The following is a 23,712-nucleotide window of genomic DNA, read 5'->3' as shown; positions in this document are numbered from 1 at the left end:
GTTCACCCCAGGTCCCCATGTTTTCATAATTCAAAGTGGCAGAGATATAACTAAATCTGAAGAACTAGAACTTTGAAATGGAGCAGAGTCAGAGTCCTGTCAACATTACTGTGATGCTGGGATGGGAATTAGTGGCCCCCAGGCTGGGCAAATGAGGTGCACTGATATGTATGAGGAAGTCTTCATGAGAGTGGGAATTGAGGCCAGACCTAGAGGAATGAGCAAACCCTAGGAACATACAAGTGGGTGAGGGCAGATGGTATGACAGACAAGCAAGTAAGGCAGAAAAAAGTTCCAGCTAGACTATCTCAACAAGCCTCCACGGAAATACCTCCAGAAACTCAAGTACTAATGGGACCCTACATTTAGTCAAATTTGTGCCAGAATGCCTGAACAACTAGAATAATCATATTTGGTAATCACAACACTAGCAGAGTTGATACTAGGGGGACTCTAATATGATAATCACCTCAGGTACGAAATTTTAGGGAGCACCAAAATAATCCAGCTTCAAGATAAATAATACCTTGATGCAATAATTTGTTACAAATCAAAATTAATACAAAAAAGTCCATAATGGGGACTTCCCTGGTGGTGAAGTGGTTAAGAATTTGCCTTTCAAATAGGGGAAAGTGAAAGTGAAGTCGCTCAGTCGTGTCCAACTCTTTGCGACCCCATGGGCTGTAGCCTACCATGCTCCTCTGTCCATGGGATTTTCCAGGCAAGAGTACTGCAGTGGGTTGCCATTTCCTTTTCCAGGGGATCTTCCCGACCCAGGGATCAAACCCAGGTCTCCCGCATTGTAGGCAGATGCTTTACCATCGGCACCACCAGGGAAGTCAGAGGACACAGGTTCAATCTCTCGTTGGGCAACTAAGCTTCCACATGCCACCAGGCACCTAAGCCTGGGCGCCGCCAACTGATACCTCCCATGACCCAGTGAAGACCTGTGTGCTGCAACTAAGACCCACGGCAGCCAAATAAATAAATACATATTTTTTAAAAGTCCATAATGAACAAAATACAAAATTTTAGATGAAGACGGGATCAAACTTTGCACTTGATGTTTGACCTTACTCCCTTCACTCTGGCCCTGGTTCTAAACAATAGATTAGCGTTTATTATAAAAGAAAGAGAAAAATAAGCTCATGTGACTCTATATAGTAAATAAGAGCCAAGACTAATTAATTAAAAATATTTTTCAATAAGAGTTGAAAATAAAAATATTATAAGAGATAACCAGCATTGAAAGGCCATGTGTATTTAAAATGTAAGAGACAGAATTTTAATGGTGACAAAATACATGCTTAATAATATCTTTTGCAAAAGAATCATCGGATAAAGCCAGTGCTGTAAGCCATGACACTGCACTGTGGCAAGCGCTGTGCCAGGGACCAGAGGCAGTGGTCCTTGCTATCAGTAACTCCCCATCTGGTATGCAGATGTCCAACTTTTTGAACACAGAGGGAGAGTAATAGTGGGAATGCCGAAGGGCTAAGGACACAGGGAAGGGGGCACTAAATTCCATCTGGGGAGGCAAGAAAGGTTTCACAGAAGAGGTTTATCTAGGCAAGATATAAAAATTCCCCCCAATGTACATTGCAGCACTATTTACAATAGCCACATGGAAGCAACCTAAATGTCTATCAATAGATGAATGGGTAAAGAAGATGTGGTACATATATACAATGGAATATTATTCATCCATAAAAAGGAATTAAATTGGGTCATTTGTAGTGATGTGGGTGAACCTAGAGCCTGTCATAAAGAGTGAGGTAAGTCAAAAAGAGAAAAACAAATATCATATATTAACTCCCATATATGGAATCTAGAAAAATGATACTGATTAAACTAGTTTGCAGGGCAGGAATAGAGACAGAGATGGAGAGAACAGACTTGTGGACACAGTGGGGGAAGAAGAGGGGGACAGATTGAAAGAGTAGCTTGACATGTACACGCCACCATGTGCGAAATAGACAGCGAGTGGGAAGCTGTGACATAGAACAAGGAGCCCAGCTCAGTGCTCTGTGAGGCTCTAGAGGGGCGGCATGGAGCGGCAGACAGGAGGGAGGCTCAAGGAGGGGATATATGTATACTTAGAGCTGATTCACTTTGTTGTGCAGCAGAAACGAATACAACATTGTAAAGTGATTATACTCCAATAAAAAATTCCATAGAAACTAAGTTTAAAAATGGGAAGAAGATGGACTCTTTATGAGAGAATTTATGAGAGATTTGAGATTGTTACAAATACTAAGATTTCTAAAATTATAGGAGTTCAAGATTTTGGTAGAGAATAAGAGAGAAAGAGAGCTAGTCAAGGATCAGATTTGATTTTCAAAAATTCATCATGTATACATGGTTTGGATATATGAATATATGTCTTATTTATCCTTTGAGCATTTATTTTTGTAATTAAGAGGAATATAAATAAACACTTTTATTACCTTTATTTCACACCCAAATGATGATATGCATCTCTTTTTCCCTCTACTTGTAGCAATATAACCTAGAAGTTTTTTCTAAATATGCAGCATTTCTCCATTATTCTTTTTTCAGTTGTATGTATTTCCAATATGATAATACATTGATGTTTAATTATTAAGGGCCAGATTTTGAATTTTGAATGTCTTAATAGGAAATTCACATAGTTTTCCTAGAGGAAATAAGGGGCAAGGATTTAGATGTAAATGGTATGATGAGAACCATGTTTGTAGAAAATTGACTCTAGCAACAATGTGACCTGCAGCGGGGTGGGGTGAATTTGTGCTGGTGGTTAGAGAAACCATAAGAATACACAGCACTATAGGAAAAATGTTCATGATTTCTATCTTAGTATTCCTCTGAGTCAGGAATTGGATGATTTGGGAATTGTGCACTCATGAGGCAGTCTGACGTAGAAAGAACTCAGGAAACAGGGCATATGCCTTTTAATCCCTACTCTGCTTCACAGTGGCTGGGTAAACTTTGCCAAGGCATTCTTTCTGAGCAGAGGGTTTTAAATGAAGTCTTCTGTGTTTGATGATCCCAAGTCTCCTTCCAGCTCTAACAGTCTACATATCTACAGTGGTACCTGCCTACCCTGACCCAGCACTCCTTCTGAATTGTTCCTTTGGGATCAAGAAGATTGGAGGTCTCTCAAAAGAGCGAGTGGTGTCTGAGAAGGCAGAGAGCCAAAAGCCACTGAAGCCTTGTGACAAGTAATTGCTGATTTCTAAGTTCCTATCAGCTTTTTTCTAGTTACTTCCTCCAAGATCAGCTGCCCTGCTCAAATCTTCCCCAGTGAGACTTGCTATTTCAGACAGCAAGGCTGACATGCCTATAGGATTTCTAGAAAAAAATTTCCTAATTCAACAAGAGCAGCCAGGCTAGTCCCTAAACAATCACAGTTGCTCAGAATTCACCAACTACTCAAATTTCCTTGTGGCAATATATACATAACATAAAACTTATCATTTTTAAGTATATAGTTCAGTGGCATTAAGTACACATACCTGCTGGGTAAATATCATAACCATCCATTCCAGAACTTTTTAATCTTCCCAAATTGAAACTTGTTCCCACGAAGTAATTCCCCAATTGCTCGTCCCCCGACCCAGCCCATTGCAACCACTATGCTACTTCCTGACTCTATGAATTTGACTACTCTAAGTTCAGTTCACTTTAGTGACTCAGTCATGTTCAACTCTTTGCGACCCCATGGACTGCAGCACGCCAGGCTTCCCCGTCCATCACCACCCCCGGAATTTACTCAAACTCATGTTCAACAAGTCAGTAATGCCATCCAACCATCTCATCCTCTGTCAACCCCTTCTCCTCCTGCCTTCAATCTTTCCCAGCATCAGAGTCTTTTCAAATGAGTCAGTTCTTCACATCAGGTGACCAAAGCATTGGAGTTTCACATTCAGCTTCAGTCCTTCCAATGAATATTCAGGACTGATTTCCTTTAGGATGGACTGGTTAGATCTCCTTGCAGTCCAAGGGACTCTCAAGAGTCTTCTCCAGCACCACAGTTCAAAAGCCTCAATTGTTCAGTGCTCACCTTTCTTTATAGTCCAACTCTCACATCCATGCATGACTACTGGAAAAACCATAGCTTTGACTAGATGGATCTTTGTTGGCAAAGTAATACCTCGCTTCTTAATATGCTGTCTAGGTTGATCATGGCTTTTCTTCGAAGGAGCAAGTGTCTTTTAATTTCATGGCTGCAGTCACCATCTGCAGCGATTTTGGAGCCCCCCAAAATAAAGTTTCTCACTGTTTCTATTGTTTCCCCATCTACTTGTCATGAAGTGATGGGACCAGATGCCATGATCTTAGTTTTCTGAATGTTGAGTTTTAAGCCAAATTTTTAACTCTCCTCTTTCACTTTCATCAAGAGGCCCTTTAGTTCTTCTTTGCTTTCTGCCATAAGAGTGATGTCATCTGCGTATCTGAGTATCTGTGTATTTGATACTCTGCTGCTGCTGCTGCTAAGTCACCTCAGTCGTGTCCGACTCTGTGTGACCCCATAGACAGCAGCCCACCAGGCTGCCCCATCTCTGGGATTCTCCAGGCAAGAACACTGGAGTGGGTCGCCATTTCCTTCTCCAATGCATGAAAGTGAAAAGTGAAAGTAAAGTCGCTCAGTCGTGTCCGCCTCTTAGCGACCCCATGGACTGCAGCCTACCAGGCTCCTCCGTCCGTGGGATTTTCCAGGGAAGACTACTGGAGTGGGGTGATCTGACACTCTAGGTTCATGCAAATGGAAAATCATATGCAAATGGCAAATCATATGCAAATCTGACACTCTAGGTTCATGCAAATGGCAAATTCTATGATTCTATGCCAAATCATAGAATACATATCCTTTTGTGACTGGTTTATTTCACTTAGCATAATGCCTTCAAGGTTCATTCATATTTTATCTATGAATTCTAATACATTAGAATTATTAGAATTTCCTTCCTCTTTAAGGCCAAATAATATTCTATTGAATATACATACTACCTTCTGCTTATTCGTTCACTTTTCAATGGACATTTAGGTTCTTTTCATCTTTTTGCTACTGTAAATAATGCTGCTATGACTCACAATACAAATATGTATTAGGTGTATGTACATCTGAGCCCTCACTTTCAGTTCTTTTTCTTTTATTAGAGTATAATTGCTTTACAATGTTGTGTTAGTTTCTGCTGTACAATGAAGTGAATCAGCCATATGTATGCATAAACCAAGCTGGAATCAAGATAGCCAGGAGAAATATTAATAACATTAGGTGTGCAAATGACACCACCCTTATGGCAGAAAGGGAAGGGTAACTAAAGAGCTTCTTGATGAAGGTGAAAGAGGAGAGTGAAAAAGCTGGCTTAAAACTCAGCATTCAAAAAACTAAGATCATGGCATCCAGTCCCATCACTTCATGGCAAATACATGGAAAAACAATGGAAACAGTGACACACTCTATTTTCTTGGGCTCTGAAATCATGGCAGACAGTGACCACCGACATAAAATTAAAAGATGCTTGCTCCTTGGAAGAAAAGCTATGACAAACCTAGAAAGCATATTAAAAAAGCAGAGACATTATTTTGCTGACCAAAGTCCATATAGTCCAAGCTATGATTTTTCCAGTAGTCATGTACAGATGTAAGAGTTGGACCATAAAGAAGTTTGAGGGCCAAAGAATTGATGCTTTTGAACTGTGGTGTTGGAGAAGACTTGTGAGAGTCCCTTGGACTGCAAGGAGATCCTACCAGTAAATCCTAAAGGAAATCAATCCTGAATATTCACCAGAAAGACTGACACTGAAGCTGAAGCTCCAATACTTTGGCCATCTGATGCAGAGCCAACTCATTGGAAAATACTTTGATGCTGGAAAAGATTGAGGGCAGGTGGAGAAAGGGGCGCCAGAGGATGAAATGGTTGGATAGCATCATGGACTCAATGGACATGAGTTTGAGCAAACTCTGGGAGATAGTGAAGGACAAGGAAGCCTGGTGTGCTTCAACTCATGAGGTTCCAAAGAGTCAGACACAACTGAGTGATTAAACAACAATACATATATCCCCTCCCTCTTGAGCCTCTTTCCTACCCCTCATCCCACCCATCTAGGTTACCACAGAGCACTGAGCCGAGCTTCCTGTGCCTTCTTTTGAGTATTACCCAGAAGTAAAATTGTTGTATCATATAGTAATTCTAGGCTTAATTATTTTGAAGAGACTTCACACTGTCTTCCACAGAGCCTGCACCCTTTTACACTTCCATCAGTAATGAGCAAGGGTACCAATCCTTGCACATCCTGGCCAATACTTGTTATTTTATTCCTTTTTTTAAAAAAAAAAAAATAGCCCTCCCAGTAGGTGTGAAGTCTGAATTTCCTTTTTATCTCTAACTTGTATTCAACACCTCTATTAACAGAACAGAGTAGATGCTCTCAAAGGCCAACACCATCATCACCATCCTCATAATCAGTATCATGGATTAGGTTTTATAGATTACAAAGTACTTTTTGTAAACTATAAAGCATATATATTTGAAACAAATACATAATTTCATGTAAATCCACAAAATATAGGAATTTGGCAAGTATTAATATTTCTATTACACAGAAAAATTTACAGGTTTGAGTTTATTTGAAATGGTCCCAATGTCATGCCATGAGCTGTTAATTAGGATTAGAATCCAGATCATCTGCATCTTACTCTAAATCTTCCCCTGCTACCCACTGAGCCAAACTCAGGGCTCATCATGTGGCTGTTTGATCATCCTCAAATGTGTGAGCTACATAGCTGTAGGTGTTTGATCAGATCTGTCAAATCACAATGATATTCAAGAAGGTACCCACGGCCCTGATCCAGCCTTGTAAATGATTGGATTTATTCCCAACCTCTTCCAGGAAAATCAAAACATTATGAGGTTCCAGATAACTATGAAGATAAATACAATTACATTCTCCTGTCACCTGGTCCCTTGTATCAATAAGCATTGATACAACTGCTTATCAATGAGAGACTCAGATAAAGTCACTTGTATACAACAGCGATTCTGAAAGTATACCTCAGATTAATATCAAGGGCCTCTCCTAGAAACCTGTCAACCAATTCTCTGACTCGCTGTTAAACCCACTGCATTAGAAACTTTGGGGCTATAGCCCAACAACGTGCAGTTTAACAAGCCCTCCAAGGAATTCTGATGTATGTCAGACTTTGAGACAAAGTCTGATGTATGTCAAAATTCTGAGGTATGTCAAAGTTTGAGAACCTCTGATATAGAAGAGAGAACACTTGTCTTAAGATCAAATAGACCATAATGCTAGACAACTCTTGTTAATAATGATGGCTTGGGGCCTGATACTTCATTTTTGCTGCTTTTTATTCTCTAAAATGGGGAAAGTAGAGCCTTGCTGTATTGGTGAGTATTACACGAATAATGTGGGTTACATGAGGACATTTTGTACTTAAATATCTTTTTTTTTTTTTGCTAAGTCACGTCAGTCGTGTCCAACTCTGTGTGATCCCATCGACTGCAGCCTACCAGGCTCCTCCATCCATGGGATTCTCCAGGCAAGAGTACTGGAGTGGGGTGCCATTGCCTTCTCCGTAAATATCTTTAAGGCAATGTAAGGGTTATGATTCCGCTGGATAGGCTGACTCTCAGGATGCCTTCCTTGCTGACAGAAGGAAGCTGCCTCTCCCATAGCCCCTATTTGCCAGATAGCCATGAAGTTTACCACAAGGCCCAAATACAGAGGCTCTAATGGGTTTATCCAGGGACCAAGCACCTAGCTCCAAAGGAGAAAGCTACAAGCTGGATTGAGGATTATGAGCTATGGTATAGCCTGGTATGCTGTAGAAGGCAATGGCAACCCACTCCAGTACTCTTGCCTGGAGAATCTCATGGACAGAGGAGCCTGGTAGGCTGCAGTCCATGGGGTCACAAAGAGTCGGACACTACTGAGCAACTTCACTTTCACTTTTCACTTTCATGCGTTGGAGAAGGAAATGGCAACCCACTCCAGTGTTCTTGCCTGGAGAATCCCAGGGATGGGGGAGCCTGGTGGGCTGCCGTCTCTGGGGTCGCACAGAGTCGGACACGACTGAAGCGACTTAGCAGCAGCAGCAGCAGCATAGCCTGGTATGTACACAAACACACACACACACTCTGAGCTAGGTCAGAATTTGCATTTTAGAAACAAAAAGTGTTAATGCAGGAAAACGAAGTAGGAGATGGTAGACGCTGAAGCCTAAAGACTGCTTTGAGTCAAGAGGGGTCATGGCAAGGTGAAATCATAAGGAAGCAGAAACTTTGAGAAAGTAAAAGATAGAGAAGTTGCTATCGAGAGAGAATAGAGCAGAGAGGAAGCAAGAATTACCTTAAAGGATGGCAACCTGTGACCCACAAGAGGGGAAAGAGAATCTGACCCCTAAAGCAATTGCAGCTTCTGATAGCTTTCTAGCATCAATTTGAATCTCTTCTAATGAATGACCTTTTCTCTTGAGTGGGTCCCTGTTCCTTTAAAGCCAAAATGCTCAACTCAGCACATTTTCTTTATTACCACACTTAGACTGTAGAAAGAAGATCCAGCCTGGCAGGAGGGTAGGAGAGCGTAACTGGATATGACAACCTAGTTACATGATGGGCTATCACAAAGAAAAATAGGGGAATTGGATCATATGTCTCCAAAAGCCTGTGTCAGAACAAATACATAGAAGCTATATGACCCACGAGGGCTTAAGAAGGAAGTCTTTTCTAACAACAAAATTTCCTTTTATACTGCTTTTTTCCTTTTTTATTCTTATTGCTTATTGATTATTTTCATTAACAACTGAGTATATATGTTTGTATACTGTTCACTCTATTTCTTACTCTTTTCACTCCTATGTATTTTATTGGAGTGTAATTGATTTACAATGTTGTGTTAGTTTCTGTTATACAAAGAAGTAAATCAGTCATATGTATACATATATCTCCTCCCTTTTGGACCCCCTCCAATCCCATCCCTCTAGGTCATCACAGAGCACCAAACTGGGCTCTCTGGGTTATACCGTAACTTCCTGCTTGCTACCTATTTTACACATGGCAGTATATATGTCGACCCTAATCTCCCAGTCCATCCCACTGTCCCCTTTCCCCCACTTCCACATGTCCATTCTCTACATCTGCATCTCTATTCCTTCCCTGCAAATAGGTTCATCTTTACCATTTTTCTATACTCCACATATATGCATTAATATGCAATATTTATTCTTTTCTTTCTGACTTACTTTACTACCTATGACAGACTCCAGATCCATCCACATCTCTACAAATGACCAAATTTCATTCCTTTTTGTGGCTGAATAATTGTGTATGTGTACCACATCGTCTTTATCCACTTATCTGTCAACAGACATTTGGTTGCTTCCACGTCCTGGTTATTGTAAATAGTGCTGCAATGAACATTGGGGTACATGTGTCTTTTTGAATTATGGTTTTTCAGGGTATATGCTTTTCTTTTACCAAAGTTTATCATGAGCATGTTTCACAGTTTAAAATTAAAACCTATTTTTTAAAATGTTTTTAAACATTGGGTCTTTCCTGTGAACTTTAGAAAAAAAAAATGTCCTTTGGTAAACAATGTATTAGGGCTTTCCAAGTGGTGCAATGGTAGAGAATCTGCCCACAGTGCAGGAGACATAGGAGAACTGGGTTCAATCCTTGAGTTAGAAAGGTTCCCTGGAGTAGGAAATGGCAACCCATTCCAGTATTCTTGCCTGGAAAATTCCATGGACAGAGGAGCCTGGTGGGCTACAGTCCATGGGATCGCAAAGAGTCAGAAACAACTGAGTGACACACATTGTATTAGCAGTCAGTGTTTGTTAAAAGTCTTAATGTACAGTTCACCAGATGACTTACAGGATTTTAAGATTCTTAATTGCCACAGTCTCTGTCTGAACTGAATGGACAATGTAGTGTTTCATAACTTCCTTGAGTGCTCAAATTCCAACCTGCAACTCAACATACTGTTCTTCGGCAATTTCCTCTTTGCTACTGCTACTGCTGCTAAGTCGCTTCAGTCGTGTCCAACTCTGTGTGACCCCATAGACAGCAGCCCATCAGGCTCCACCGTCCTTGGGATTCTCCAGGCAAGAACACTGGAGTGGGTTGCTATTTCCTTCTCCAATGCATGAAAGTGAAAAGTGAACATGAAGCCACTCAGTCGTGTCCGACTCTTAGCGACCCCATGGACTGCAGCCTACCGGGCTCTTCCATCCATGGGATTTTCCGGGCAAGAGTACTGGAGTGGCGTGCCATTGCGTTCTCTGAATTTCCTCTTTAATCCCTTCTAATACAAAAAAGGAATGACTTGCTCACATGTTTAAGGCATAACCTACTTTCCAGAGGCACACAAATATTTCTTCTGCACCAGCTTCTTTAATGGAGTATGTAGGTGTAGAAGAGGGTTTCTAATGTGTGTAAAAACATGATGTGGATTCACTAGGATCTGCTTTTAGCTGCCACTCCTGACAGTGTGGCCTCTAGCATGGCAAGAAGGATTCTTAACCCACATAAACTTAGATTTCTTGTCTGTTAAATGTCTGTTAAACAGGCCCTAGTGTGTTTTAAAATATCAAAGGAGTTTAGGGAACATGGCATAGTTCTTGGTATGCAATGAGTTCTTTTCATTATGTATATCTTTTTATTATTTATCATAGATTTTTATTGCTACTGGTGCTTTCATTAATAATTATTGGTTTTGCTATTATTATTGAGTAAAGAAGAGTTACTTTTGGCTTCGAAAGAATTGCCAGTAATGCAAGTTGCCTTTTCAGTCCTTCTACCTACCAAACACACCTATGGAGGCAGACATTTTTAAACTCATTACATGTGATGATTAAATTTTGATAATACCTGAGTCAGCACTTTACCAGCCTCAGAGACCACCAGTGCCTGAGCACCATTCTCCCCTCAACTCTGATAAAGCCCAAATTTAGGGGAGAAGCTAATTAAGAACCAAGGTTAAACACATATAAAGAAACTCCAAAACCTTTCAAGTCTTACATTTCAACAAGGATTTACTGTATAGCACAGGGAACTCTACTCAATACTCTATAATAACCTATATGGGAAAAGAATCTGAAAAAGAGTAGAGATGTGTATAAATAAGACACCTTGCTGTACACCTGAAACTAACACAATACTGTATATCAATTATACTCCAATATAAAATAATTTTTTAATGCAAAAATTTTTTTATTTTTACATTTCTAGGTACATCCTTTCCTCTGCACGTTTCCACAGTTCACAAGGGAAATATTCTGTTGGAAAGAGTCTAAAGCCCCAGAACTTCCCTGGTGGTACAGTGGTTAAGAATACATCTTCCAATTCAGGGGACATGGGTTCAATTCCTGGTTGGGGAACTAAAACCCCACATGATGCAGGGCAACTAAGGTCATATGCTACAATTAGAGAAAGCCTGTGCTTCTCAGTGAAGAGCCCGTGCACTGCAATGAAGATTATATGCAGCCAAAACAAAATAAACAAACAAAATCAGTGGTTAAGGAAACTTATGACTTAATCCGATGTCCCATTCCTCTGTAAAATTATTTTTGTCCTGTGGCCACCCATCCCCTCTCAATATCTCAGGTGGTTCACTATATGTTTGGACAATACTAACTAATGACAAGAAATTTTAAATATTTGCCTAATAATCTGTGTTCTTTTGGAGAAGGAAATGGCAACCCACTCCAGTGTTCTTGCCTGGAGAATCCCAGGGACGGGGGAGCCTGGTGGGCTGCTGTCTCTGGGGTCTCACAGAGTCAGACACGACTGAAGCGACTTAGCAGCAGCAGCAGCAGCTGTGTTCTTTTACTTATTGCTTCTGTTTCTACCTTCGGGTGCCATAAAGAAAAATGGTTTCCCATTTTACTCAACAACACTTCAGATATATCTTATATCCTTTCATATCTTTCCTTCATATCATATATTTTAAATTCCTAGAGAAGGAAATGGCAACCCACTTCAGTATTCTTGCCTGGGAAATCCCATGGACAGAGGAGCCTGGTGAGCTACATTCTTGGGATCACAAGAGTCAGACATGACTTAGAGACTAAACCACCATCAGCATCATGTCTTAAGTTATTACTTATTATTCAGTTCATTCAGAAGAGAAATTTTACTTATTACCCTACCAGAAGCTGTACTTGGCACTAGGGGAATACAACAGGAAAGAAAATGATGCAGTCCTTAACCTTTTGATACTTATGTTACCATTAAGTGTTTTTTCCAGGTCAAAATTTCTCCTAACAGCTTTTTTTTCAACTGAATAGTGAAAAGCTAACAACGCAACTAAAAAATGGGCAAAGTATCTGAGTAGACATTGTTCCCAAGAAGACATCCAGATGATCAACAGTTGCATGAAAAGGTTCTCAACATTAATAATCATCAGGGAAATGCAAACAAAATCACAATGAGATATGACCTCATACTCGTTAGAATGGCTGTGATCAAAAGGACAAGAGATAACAAGTGTTGGCAAGGACAGGGAAATAAGAGAAGTCTGGTGACTGGTTGGTGGGAATGTAAATTGGTGCAGCCACTATGGAGAACAGTATGGAGATTTTTCAAAAATTTAAAAATAGAACCACCATATGATCCAGCAATCCCACTTCTGGATATATATCCAAAGGAAATGAAAAATTGAATCTTGAGGAGATGTCTATATACCCAAGTTAAATTCCATGTCATTCACAATAGCCAAGACATGGAAACAACCTAAGCACCCATCAATAATAAATGAACGGATATTATCCATGGATAAATAATGGATAGATATTATTCAGCCATGAGCAAGAAGGAAATTCTGCCATTTGTGACAACATAGACAGAAATGATGGAAGTTTACTGAACATCTAGATCATTACCAAACAAAATAAGATACTGAAACATTACTGAAAATAGGCTTCTTTTGACAGGAAAACTAAAAATTTCTAGGACTATTAATAATAAATATGTTTGGTGCCACAATGAGACATTTTCTATAAAAAAGCACACGTTTGTAGAAACTATAGATAGTATTTATAAGATTGTCATTCTACAAAATGCTAATACAAAGGGTAGTTTATAGTTGTTTACTTCTTGGTTTTTATTAGAAGTTAAGATTTTTAAAGGTTAAGAATTCTAATTAAAATATGAAATTAAAACTACTAAAAATAGGGAAACATCATTGTATGCAAAAGAAAGAAGGTATAAGGAATAGAAGTGCATTTGTTAAGGGAAGATAATAATTTTATACTAAAAAGAGGTTAAAAGAGAGAAAAGGAAGGACTCTGAAGGTGAAGAGAGAATCTGTAGAAGTTTTGTGGAAAAGAAACCCAGAGATAGGAGTTTTACATGTGATCAGAACTGGCATAGCTGGGAATGAATTTTAATATTAAAGGTAAGGTGGTACAAAATTAGAATTTGGTTTTCTCTCTGTTAAGAGGACAAAGTATTCTTGGACTATTGGGTTGTTTTTTTTTTTTTTTTTTTGACGTACAGTTGATTTACAATGTTGTCTTAGTGATCCGCTTTTGAGAACAGGTTATAAAATCTGTTTATCTTTTAGGTAATCTTTTGCAACTCTCTGTATGTGCCTTTGAAATCTTTTATTGTCACTAGGCTGAATGAATACGTATTGTTTCACAGTGACCTATGATCCTGTTTGATCAAGTGTTTTATAACCATTTGATATCTGATAAATATCCTTAAATCAAATAAATTAAGTTCTTTTGACCTGTAGCTAACTTTGGCATGCTTCAGAAGGCCCTGGAACATCCCAGACAGATATTAACCTAATTAGGCTTATTTAATATGTTAAATTACATGAGAAACATTGTCAAATCAGTAATATAAATGTTCTAGAAACTATATGGAATTTCTAATAATTGAATATATACTGGTATAATGTTATCAATCATAATTCTAGTTAATATTTCAATAATGTATGTTACCAAAATAACCAAAAGTCTTTGACAATTACATTGTAATCAGGCCTTTAACTGTGACTTTTTGAGTCTCATATCAATTGTAGACAGTTATTCTTTCACTATGATGCTTTTACAAAAAAACCCTCATCTTCAAGAAGAACCATAGAAAGAACTTTTTGACAAGCACAGGTTTCTGATAACTTTCAGATCATACCAATGAACTGAGTAATAAAGAATTCTAATAGAAAACCTGATGACTTCATAAAACTGTTAACAGAAGATCAAGATCAACAAGAATTAGTTACATAGGGCCAAATGATAATTTTTATGACTTTTTTCTTAAAATATTACTGGCTTTAATATTTGTTTTCCAGATACAAGGAAATCTTTCTCCTTAAGCTAATTATGGTTTATAGCAATTTGATAAATTATATCTCTGTGAGCAGAACTAAAACATTTATCTTTTCTCTCTGATTCCTCCAGAATCTAGAAATTCTTAGTGAGATTCTTATTTTCATGACAATATAATTATTTGCATAAGTTTAATGAGAATCTGTTTTTCTTGTAACAGGGCATAATTAGAAATTCTGGTCGTATTACCATGACTTTGACTGGAATATCATTTTTGACAATGCACATAGAATCAGATAAGACCAGAAAGCTTTAAAGAACCAAGGTGGACTTTATGTGTGAGTTGCTCAGTCATGTCTGACTCTTTGTGACCCACCAGGCTCCTCTGACCATGAGATTCTCCAGGCAAGAATACTGGAATGGGTTGCCATTCCCTTCTTCAGGGGATCTTCCCTACCTAGGGCTCGAACCCAGGTCTCCTGCATTGCAGTTGTACTCTACTGCCTAAACTTTATGAAGCCATGAAGGCCCTTGGAAAAACAACCTGGTACCTTGCTTACAGGGTTCCCAGAACCTGAGTGATAAATTATGTAATGATTGAAGTAAATAATGAAGGTCACTTTCTGGCAAGTACAGAAACCTCAAAATAGTTTGAGAACCCCAAGCAGAGATGAACTGATCACAAATCTGTGGATATTGTAGGTGAAATCTGATGACAAGTCCTTGATATGCTTCTCCATACCTTGAGAGATCTTTTAAAAGTTCAGTCTGAAGTATCTTATGAAAAGTTCCAGCAAAGTCAATTTAAAAGAGCCTATATTGAGACTTCCATCACAGTCCAGTGGTTAAGATTCTGTCAAAAACAAAACAAAAAGCAAAACACAAACAAAAATAAATAAAAGAGCCTATATGATCACTTACACTTACATATATCATCAGGCCAAGTTTATTAAAAGCTAGAATTATTTTGCAAACAAATGAGTCTTTAATTGGCTATATTTGGTAGAAATGATGGTGGTAATTAAAGAGAGAAAAATTTTACATTTTGTATTTATTCTAAGCTTCACTTTCTATTAATAGATGCGTCCTTGTTACTATGTTGCATTATTACAAAGCTTAATTAAAATTTTAAAAGATACCCTAAGCTTCTTCCTAAAGCTTATCACACTAATATCTTTTTGAACGAAGATCAGATGCTCCATGACCTGAAACCAGGAGATTACGTGCACTGGAAAAAGCATCACTTAAAGGACTGTCTTCCAACTATTAACAGACAGTTGACTCCTTATCAGGTACTCTTAACTAGCTCATGAGTAACAAAACTGAAGGGAATTAACTCACAAATTCATATTCTTCACTTAAAAAGGACTCCTACATTGGACTGCTCTATGGAGAGAACTGCTGATCTTGAACTCATCTTAATACTCAGAGGAGAAATGACATCAACATCAGCATGAGAAGAAGATGATATTAGAAGGAGACAGCTATCCCAAGATGCCAGACATGACCAGTAATTATTCAGAATGTTTTCTTTATTTCATGGACTTCTGCATATGAATAAAAATGTTTTTCTATCATGAATATAATCCCATGCAAATTTGAGAAATCAATTCAAATGTCAGGTTTGTAGTTAATTACTTACATCCAGTACTTCTGGTTTACCCTGGTGGATTTTTTTTATTGACAAAGCTCTGATTGGATGACCCTTAGAAAATTTATTTTAGAAGAAAGAAATTGTAGTTTTGTTCAGGCTGCTATTGATATTGCTAAATGGGATTCCCTCATTTGTCCAATCAACCATACTTGCTCTAACCCTGTCCATAAATAATAATTTTCTTTCAAGTTATTCAAGCTCAGTCAGAGCAACCAGCTAATTTCAGTCAAAGAGTATAACTAACCAATTATCAGGAGGGACCCACCCTCAGTTATGGGATGGATTTATATGGCTAACATCAAGCTATAGTCAGTTAAGTTTAAGGTTCCCCTATGTTGGGAACAATTCAATCATACTGAGATACCCAGCATAATAAAACTAGAAAACTAGGCTATGTGCCTTATGAAAAATGCCAACATGTTTCCCCTAAAGAGAGAGACTGATATGGAACAAACTGGGTCCGGCAACCAGAAATATACTAGGTCACACCTAATGGAACTCACGGAGAAGGCAATGGCACCCCGCTCCAGTACTCCTGCCTGGAAAATCCCAAGGACGGAGGAGCCTGGTAAGGCTGCAGTCCATGGGGTCGTTTAAGAGTTGGACACGACTGAGCGACTTCACTTTCACTTTTCACTTTCATGCATTGGAGAAGGAAATGGCAACCCACTCCAGTGTTCTTGCCTGGAGAATCCCAGGGACGGGGGAACCTGGTGGGCTGCCGTCTCTGGGGTCGCACAGAGTCGGACACGACTGAAGCGACTTAGCAGCAGCAATAGCAGCAATGGAACTCAATGGCTTTCAGCATCAATCTGTGGCCCTAGCTTCCTCCAAGATGGAAAGGAAAATATACCCTAGGATTCCTTTTGTCTCAAGGCCACAAGAGTGCCAATTTAGATATAACTCTGGTGTAGTGGTAAAGAATCTGCTTGCCAGTGCAGAGGACACAGGAGATGTGGGTTAGATCCCTAGGTTGGGAAGATCCCCTGGAGAAGGGAATGGCTAACCACTCCAGTATTCTTGCCTGGAGAATGCCATGGACAGAGGAGACTGGTGGGCTACAGTCCATGGGGTCACAAAGAGTCAGACACGACTGAAGTGACTGAATACATACTGGGAAATATACCATTAAGTAATACCATTGATATGGCCATTTAGCACCTGTTTTTGTGCCTTCAGTAAGATTGGAAGATGTAATTGCCCACATTGAAGCCTTTATAAAATTCACCCAACAGGCCTTAAATAGTGATCAGGCTATCAGCCTACTGAATTCTGAGGTCACTTTGACTATAAAAGTGGTCTTACAAGATCATACAGCCCTCAATATCCTTCTAGCATCTCAATGAGACATCTGCACCATAATTCAAACTGAATGCTGTGTTTTTATATCAGATGAATCTTCTAATATAAAACATTTTATGACCCATATGAAAAATCAGATTTCTGCTTTAAGTGATCCACTTCCTAATATTGGTCATCTTCTAAAAATTTGTTTAATTCTGGAAGCTCATGGCTTAAATCCCTACTTATGACCTTATTAATGCTATTAGCTATATTACTCATAATCCTATCTATTTTATGATTGTCATTTTTTTGCATGTGTTAACTAAGACTCTGACAAAATTAATGATCACTAAATATCTTAAGGCAATTGATCACATATATAGCTCTGCTACTGCTACTGCTAAGTCGATTCAGTCGTGTCCGACTTTGTTCGACCCCATAGACGGCAGCTCACCAGGCTCCCCCGTCCCTGGGATTCTCCAGGCAAGAACACTGGAGTGGGTTGCCATTTCCTTCTCCAATGCATGAAAGTGAAAAGTGAAAGTGAAGTCTCTCAGTCGTGTCTGACTCTTTGCAACCCCATGGACTGCAGCCCTCCAGGCTCCTCCCTCCATGGGATTTTCCAGGCAAGAGTACTTTGCTATTGCCTTCTCCGATATATAGCTCTACGTAAAATTAATTGTACTGGGGACTTCCCCGGGCAGTAGAGTGGTTAAGATTCTGTGCTTCTACTGCAGGAAGAAGTTCAATCTCTAGTTAGGAAACTAAGATTCCACATGCCATGTAGTGCAGTGAAAAAGAAAAAGAAAAGAAATTCTATGATGTACCTCTAGATATAGGAAGAAGCAATAAGGAAAACATTTTCTGGATCATATAAACTAGTAAGACATATGATTTTTCCAGTGGTCATGTATGGATGTGAGAGTTGGACTATAAAGAAAACTGAGGGCCCAAGAATTGATGCTTTTAACTGTGGTGTTGGAGAAGACTCTTGAGAGTCCCTTCGACTGCAAGGAGATCCAACCAGTCCATCCTAAAGGAGACCAGTCCTGGGTGTTCATTGAAAGGACTGATGCTGAAGCTGAAACTCCAATACTTTGGACACCTGATGCAAAGAGCTGACTCATTGGAAAAGACTCTGATGCTGGGAAAGATTGAGGGCAGGGGGAGAAGGAACAACAGAGAATGAGACGGTTGGATGGCATCACGGACTCAATGCATGGGTTTGGGTGGACTCCGGGAGTTGGTGATGAACAGGGAGGCCTGGTGTGCTGTGGTTCATGGGGTCACAAAGAGTCAGACATGACTGAGCAACTGAACTGAAGACATATGATCTAGAGAATTTACAAGTTATTAACAAAGCCTAATCTAGATACAGGGGCTTTCCCAATGGCTCAGCAGGTAAAGAACCCTCCTGCAATGCAGGAGGCACAGGAGATGCAGGTTCAATCCCTGGAGAAGGAAAAGGCAACCCACTCCAGTATTCTTGCCTGAGAAATCCCATGAACAGAGAAGCGTGGTAGGCTATGGTCCGTGGGGTCACAAAGAGTTGGATATGACTGAGCATCTGAACACACACACACAATCTAGATATAGTACATGAATAGCCTATTGACAAAATCATCACCTGAACTAGGAATGAGCCTTCAGAGTGAAAGTTGTTCAGTTGTGTCTGACTTTTTACGATCCCATGGACTGTAGCCTGCCAGTCTCCTCTGTTCATGGGATTCTCCAAGCAAGAATACTGGAGTGGGTAGCTGTTCCCTTCTCCAGGGGATCCTCCCGACCTAGGGATCGAACCCAGGTTTCCTGCAGGCAGATTCTTTATCATATTGTGGAACAAACCAATCATAAAATGTCTACCAAACCTTAGTAGAATTTATGACCAAAAGATAACAAGCTCTAAACAAAAAGAACAAAGAATGTCCTCATCATCTCCTTATACAAAGGGGTTTTTCATAACCCACTGCACTCACCGATCAACACTGATTGCACTCTGAGGGGAATTCAGGATGAAAAAACAGGAAGCTTTCTGTGCTTTGGATACAGGGCCCCTAGATACTTAAGATGCATAGCTAAGAAAGAATTTCAATGACCTCAGATTGTTACATCTTACCGGACATAGAAAGGGACTAAAACCATTAACTGGAGATGTCTGTTTTAATGATTAATAGTAATCCTTTAATGTTCAACTACATTTTTTCCAGCAAAAACTGCTATGTTTCCTAGTTCCTCCCTTACCTCTTTAGAACAGTTCCTCAGAGCTATCTAAGAGCCTGTCTTCCAGGCTATATTTCTCAGTAAGACCCCTGAATGAAACTGAAACTCACAATCTCACATAGTGCTTTTTTATTTCAGTCAACACTCTCCTATTTAAATACCTTTAATATATCCACATTAAAACACAAACTTTTGACCAGATAGCCAAGTAATATCCTTTCAAATCTGGGCTCTAGGATTTTGTTTTAGTTTTTACTAAAGGATTGTATATGTTCCATTTAAGCAGCAAAACTTGGTGAAAGGTGTGTCTCATTCATTTTCACATTCTCTCCATACTCAGTAGATGTTCAAATGAGGGAAAAGCAAATGTTTGGTAAAGAAATACTTACTGGAACATGCAGAGACAAAGGGACACAAAGAAATTTTAACAAAGACTTTGCTAGGTTCCTCCTCATTTACACACATAATTCCTAGCATAGATACCTATGGTGAGAGCTCCCTTGCTGAAACAGATCCTCCATCTATATCCTTTAGGCAGTTATCGGAGAGATCAAAGTGTCTTCCTGAGTCTTTTGAGCCTTGAAAATAATCAGCCTAAATTAACTCTCATGTTAAAGAGACACAGTTTGGGGGAGCATATTTTGCTCCCATTAGTTCAGTTCAGTTCAGTCGCTCAGTCGTGTCCAACTCTTTGCGACCCCATGAATCGCAGCACGCCAGGCCTTCCTGTCCATCACCAACTCCCGGAGTTCACTCAGACTCACATCCATTGAGTCAGTGGTGCCATCCAGCTATCTCATCCTCTGTCATCCCCTTCTCTTCCTGCCCCCAACCCCTCCCAGCATCAGAGTCTTTTCCCATGAGTCAACTCTTCACATGAGGTGGCCAAAGTACTGGAGTTTCAGCCTTAGCATCATTCCTTCCAAAGAAATCCCAGGGCTGATCTCCTTCAGAATGGACTGGTTGGATCTCCTTGCAGTCCAAGGGATTATCAAGAGTCTTCTCCAACACCACAGTTCAAAAGCATCAATTCTTTGGTGCTCAGCCTTCTTCACAGTCCAACTCTCACATCCATACATGACCACAGGAAAAACCATAGCCTTGACTAGATGGACCTTTGTTGGCAAAGTAATGTCTCTGCTTTTGAATATGCTATCTAGGTTGGTCATAACTTTCCTTCCAAGGAGTAAGTGTCTTAATTTCATGGCTGCAGTCACCATCTGCAGTGATTTTGGAGCCCCCAAAAAATAAAGTCTGACACTGTTTCCACTGTTTCCCCATCTATTTCCCATGAAGTGATGGGACCGGATGCGATGATCTTCATTTTCTGAATGTTGAGCTTTAAGCCAACTTTTTCACTCTCCTCTTTCACTTTCATCAAGAGGCTTTTTAGTTCCTCTTCACTTTCTGCCATAAGGGAGGTGTCATCTGCATATCTGAGGTTATTGATATTTCTCTTGATTCCAGCTTATGCTTCTTCCAGCCCAGCATTTCTCATGATGTACTCTGCATATAAGTTAAATAAGCAGGGTGACAATATACAGCTTTGACATACTCCTTTCCCTATTTGGAACCAGTCTGTTGTTCCATGTCCAGTTCTAACTGTTGATTCCTGACCTGCATACAGGTTTCTCAAGAGGCAGGTCAGGTGGTCTGGCATTCCCATCTCTTGAAGAATTTTCCACAGTTTATTGTGATCCATACACACACTATTAAATATTTGTTTGATTTTCTCCTGAAAATCTCTCCTACATGCTATTAAATATCTGTTCGATTTTCTCCTGTAACTTAATTCTCAGACAGGAAGAAGAATTCAAAAGGGCAGAAGTATACACAAACTTATTTACAAAGCAGAAATAGAGACACAGATGTAGAGAACAAATGTATGGAGACCAAGGGGGAAAGGAGGATACGGGATGAATTGAGAGATTGGAATTGACATATATACACTATTGATGCTGTGTATAAAATAAATAACTAATAAGAACCTACTGTATAGCACAGAGAACTCTACTCAATGCTTTGCGTGACCTGAATAGGAAGGAAATCCAAACGAGGGGATATATGTGTACATATAGCTGATTGACTTTGCTATATGGTAAAAACTAGCACAACAGTGTAAAGCAACTATATTCCAATAAAAAAAATTTTTAATAAAAAATGGTAGAGGCAAAATTTTTACCTCCTCCAAAAAAAAGCTTTCTTTTGAATAAGGTTAAGGACTCTGTACAGTTCCTATTGACCCATATCACACTCTGAATATGGATGTGCACTTTTCATAACAGTAAAAGAAGCTGTTTTTTTTGACAAGAGGCTAGTCAAATTTTCCTGTGTAACCAGAGCCTGGTAATACAAGGCATTACTAATAAAAGTTTGAGAAAGGGTAGGTGCAATACCTGTCAAGTTTTGTCAAACAACACACTCAAATGGTCACATCCCAGGCAGCCTTAATAATAAGATTGAACTGAAGTTTCCTCCTTCCTCTGTTAATCCAAATCTTAAGTGCCTTTCAAGGCTTACCTCAAAAACTTTTTTAATGATGTCTCAAAAAAAAAAAAAAAGAAACTCTGGCAAGTATTAATTTCTACACTGTGCTGATCATTCATACGAGCTAATAGCTATCTTATTCAACACAGTTCTTCATTTTCTTCTAACATATCATTTCTGGGTCTAAGTCTTATATGACTTTATCTACCCTGAGGACCCATGAATATGGTTTCATAGCAAGTGATTTGTATATTTTCCAACATAACGACTGAGTCCATGTTTGATTTCAATATGAACACTGCAACGACCAGTTTTGTGCACACTGACATCTCACCTTAGAACAGTATTGTGCCTCTCGGTCTTTTGGCCTCAGAATCTTTTCCTTCCTCTAAGGAGCTTAAAAGCCAAGACAGGAAAGTCCACTCGTCTGGAACCAACTCTTTAGCAATGGGAGTCAGAGTTCCATAGATAAATACTCTGGCTTCTGATTTTATATATGTTCTCCGAGACCTTTCAGTGGGGATTGAGCACCGATTGCCCTCTATGGTAATCAGGCCAATAATGCATCCCTTTTCTACTTTTTTTGTCTTACACATTCAGTTCCTTTCCTCCTGCTTACACCAAGTAAACTTCTTGTCTTAGAATCTGTATTGTCAGGGGGAGGGGAGGGTTTTGAGGATAGAAGTTTCATTATTTAATTCTTTATCCCTATTTTCTAGCTTAATTCATATCTGTAAGTTGATTAAAACTCACATAAAATTTTCATAAACCTATTTCATTACATTCAAACTAATAATGAGAAGCCAGCCTGCCCATTTTTCAAATGAGAACACAGTGGTTTGTTGCTATTATAAAGATTACAGTATTACTCATTCAACACAGTTTATTCACAGCCTCTCACTATACAGTCAGAGCACTAAGAAAGCACACAGAAAAGTTTTCTAAATCCATGTTTGGGGAGAGGGGCACTGATGAAGAATGGTTTCCCAGAAGAAGCGAAATCTAAACTGAGATGTGGGTGAATTTGGTCCACAAAAGCAGGACAAGTCCTAAAGGACTGATTATGCCATGTTGAGGAATTTTCATTTTATCGTAATTGTGAAAATGGAGTCAATGAAAAATTTTAATTGAGGGAGTTACATTATCATTCTGCTTCCAAGCAAAGAATAGATTAGATGACTTAAAAACTGGCAGGAGAAAAATAATTGATTCTAGGACTGAGGCAGGAAAAATGCAAGGTAGGTTTCAAGCATTTTGTAGTGACTGAAATTAAGTAAATACTCAAAAAAAAGAAAAGAAAAAGAACATGCCCAGGTGGCTCAGTGGTAAAGACTCTGCCTGCCAATGCAGGAGATGCAGGAGATGCAGGTTTGATCCCTGGATAGGAAGATCTCCTGGAGAAGGAAATGGCAACCCACTCCAGTATTCTTGCCTGGGAAATCCCATGGACAGAGGAGCCTGGCGGGCTCTAGTCCTGAGGTCGCAAAAAGGTGGACACGACTGAGCATGCAGGCATATACGTAGGGCTATAGGAACCAAGTGGAAATTACTCCCGATGGCAAAGCTGGAAGGGTTTTTGACCCACAAAATAAATTGCATAGTATTGGCTTATTTTAAACATAAATATTCATATTTAAATGAATATTCATTCATGTTCATTCATTAGACTTTGTACTTACTTATGTCAAAATCTAAACTGTTGGGGTTCAGGTGACCCATCACATTGCTTATTTTGAATTAAAGTGACTTAAGAAATGCCCAGTGTAGCAGGGATACTTTGATCCTCCTCT

This window comes from Bos taurus, chromosome 7 (genome assembly GCF_002263795.3).
Source record: "Bos taurus isolate L1 Dominette 01449 registration number 42190680 breed Hereford chromosome 7, ARS-UCD2.0, whole genome shotgun sequence".
In the NCBI taxonomy this organism is placed as follows: Eukaryota; Metazoa; Chordata; class Mammalia; order Artiodactyla; family Bovidae; genus Bos; species Bos taurus.
Note: the sequence above shows the minus strand (reverse complement) of the source record.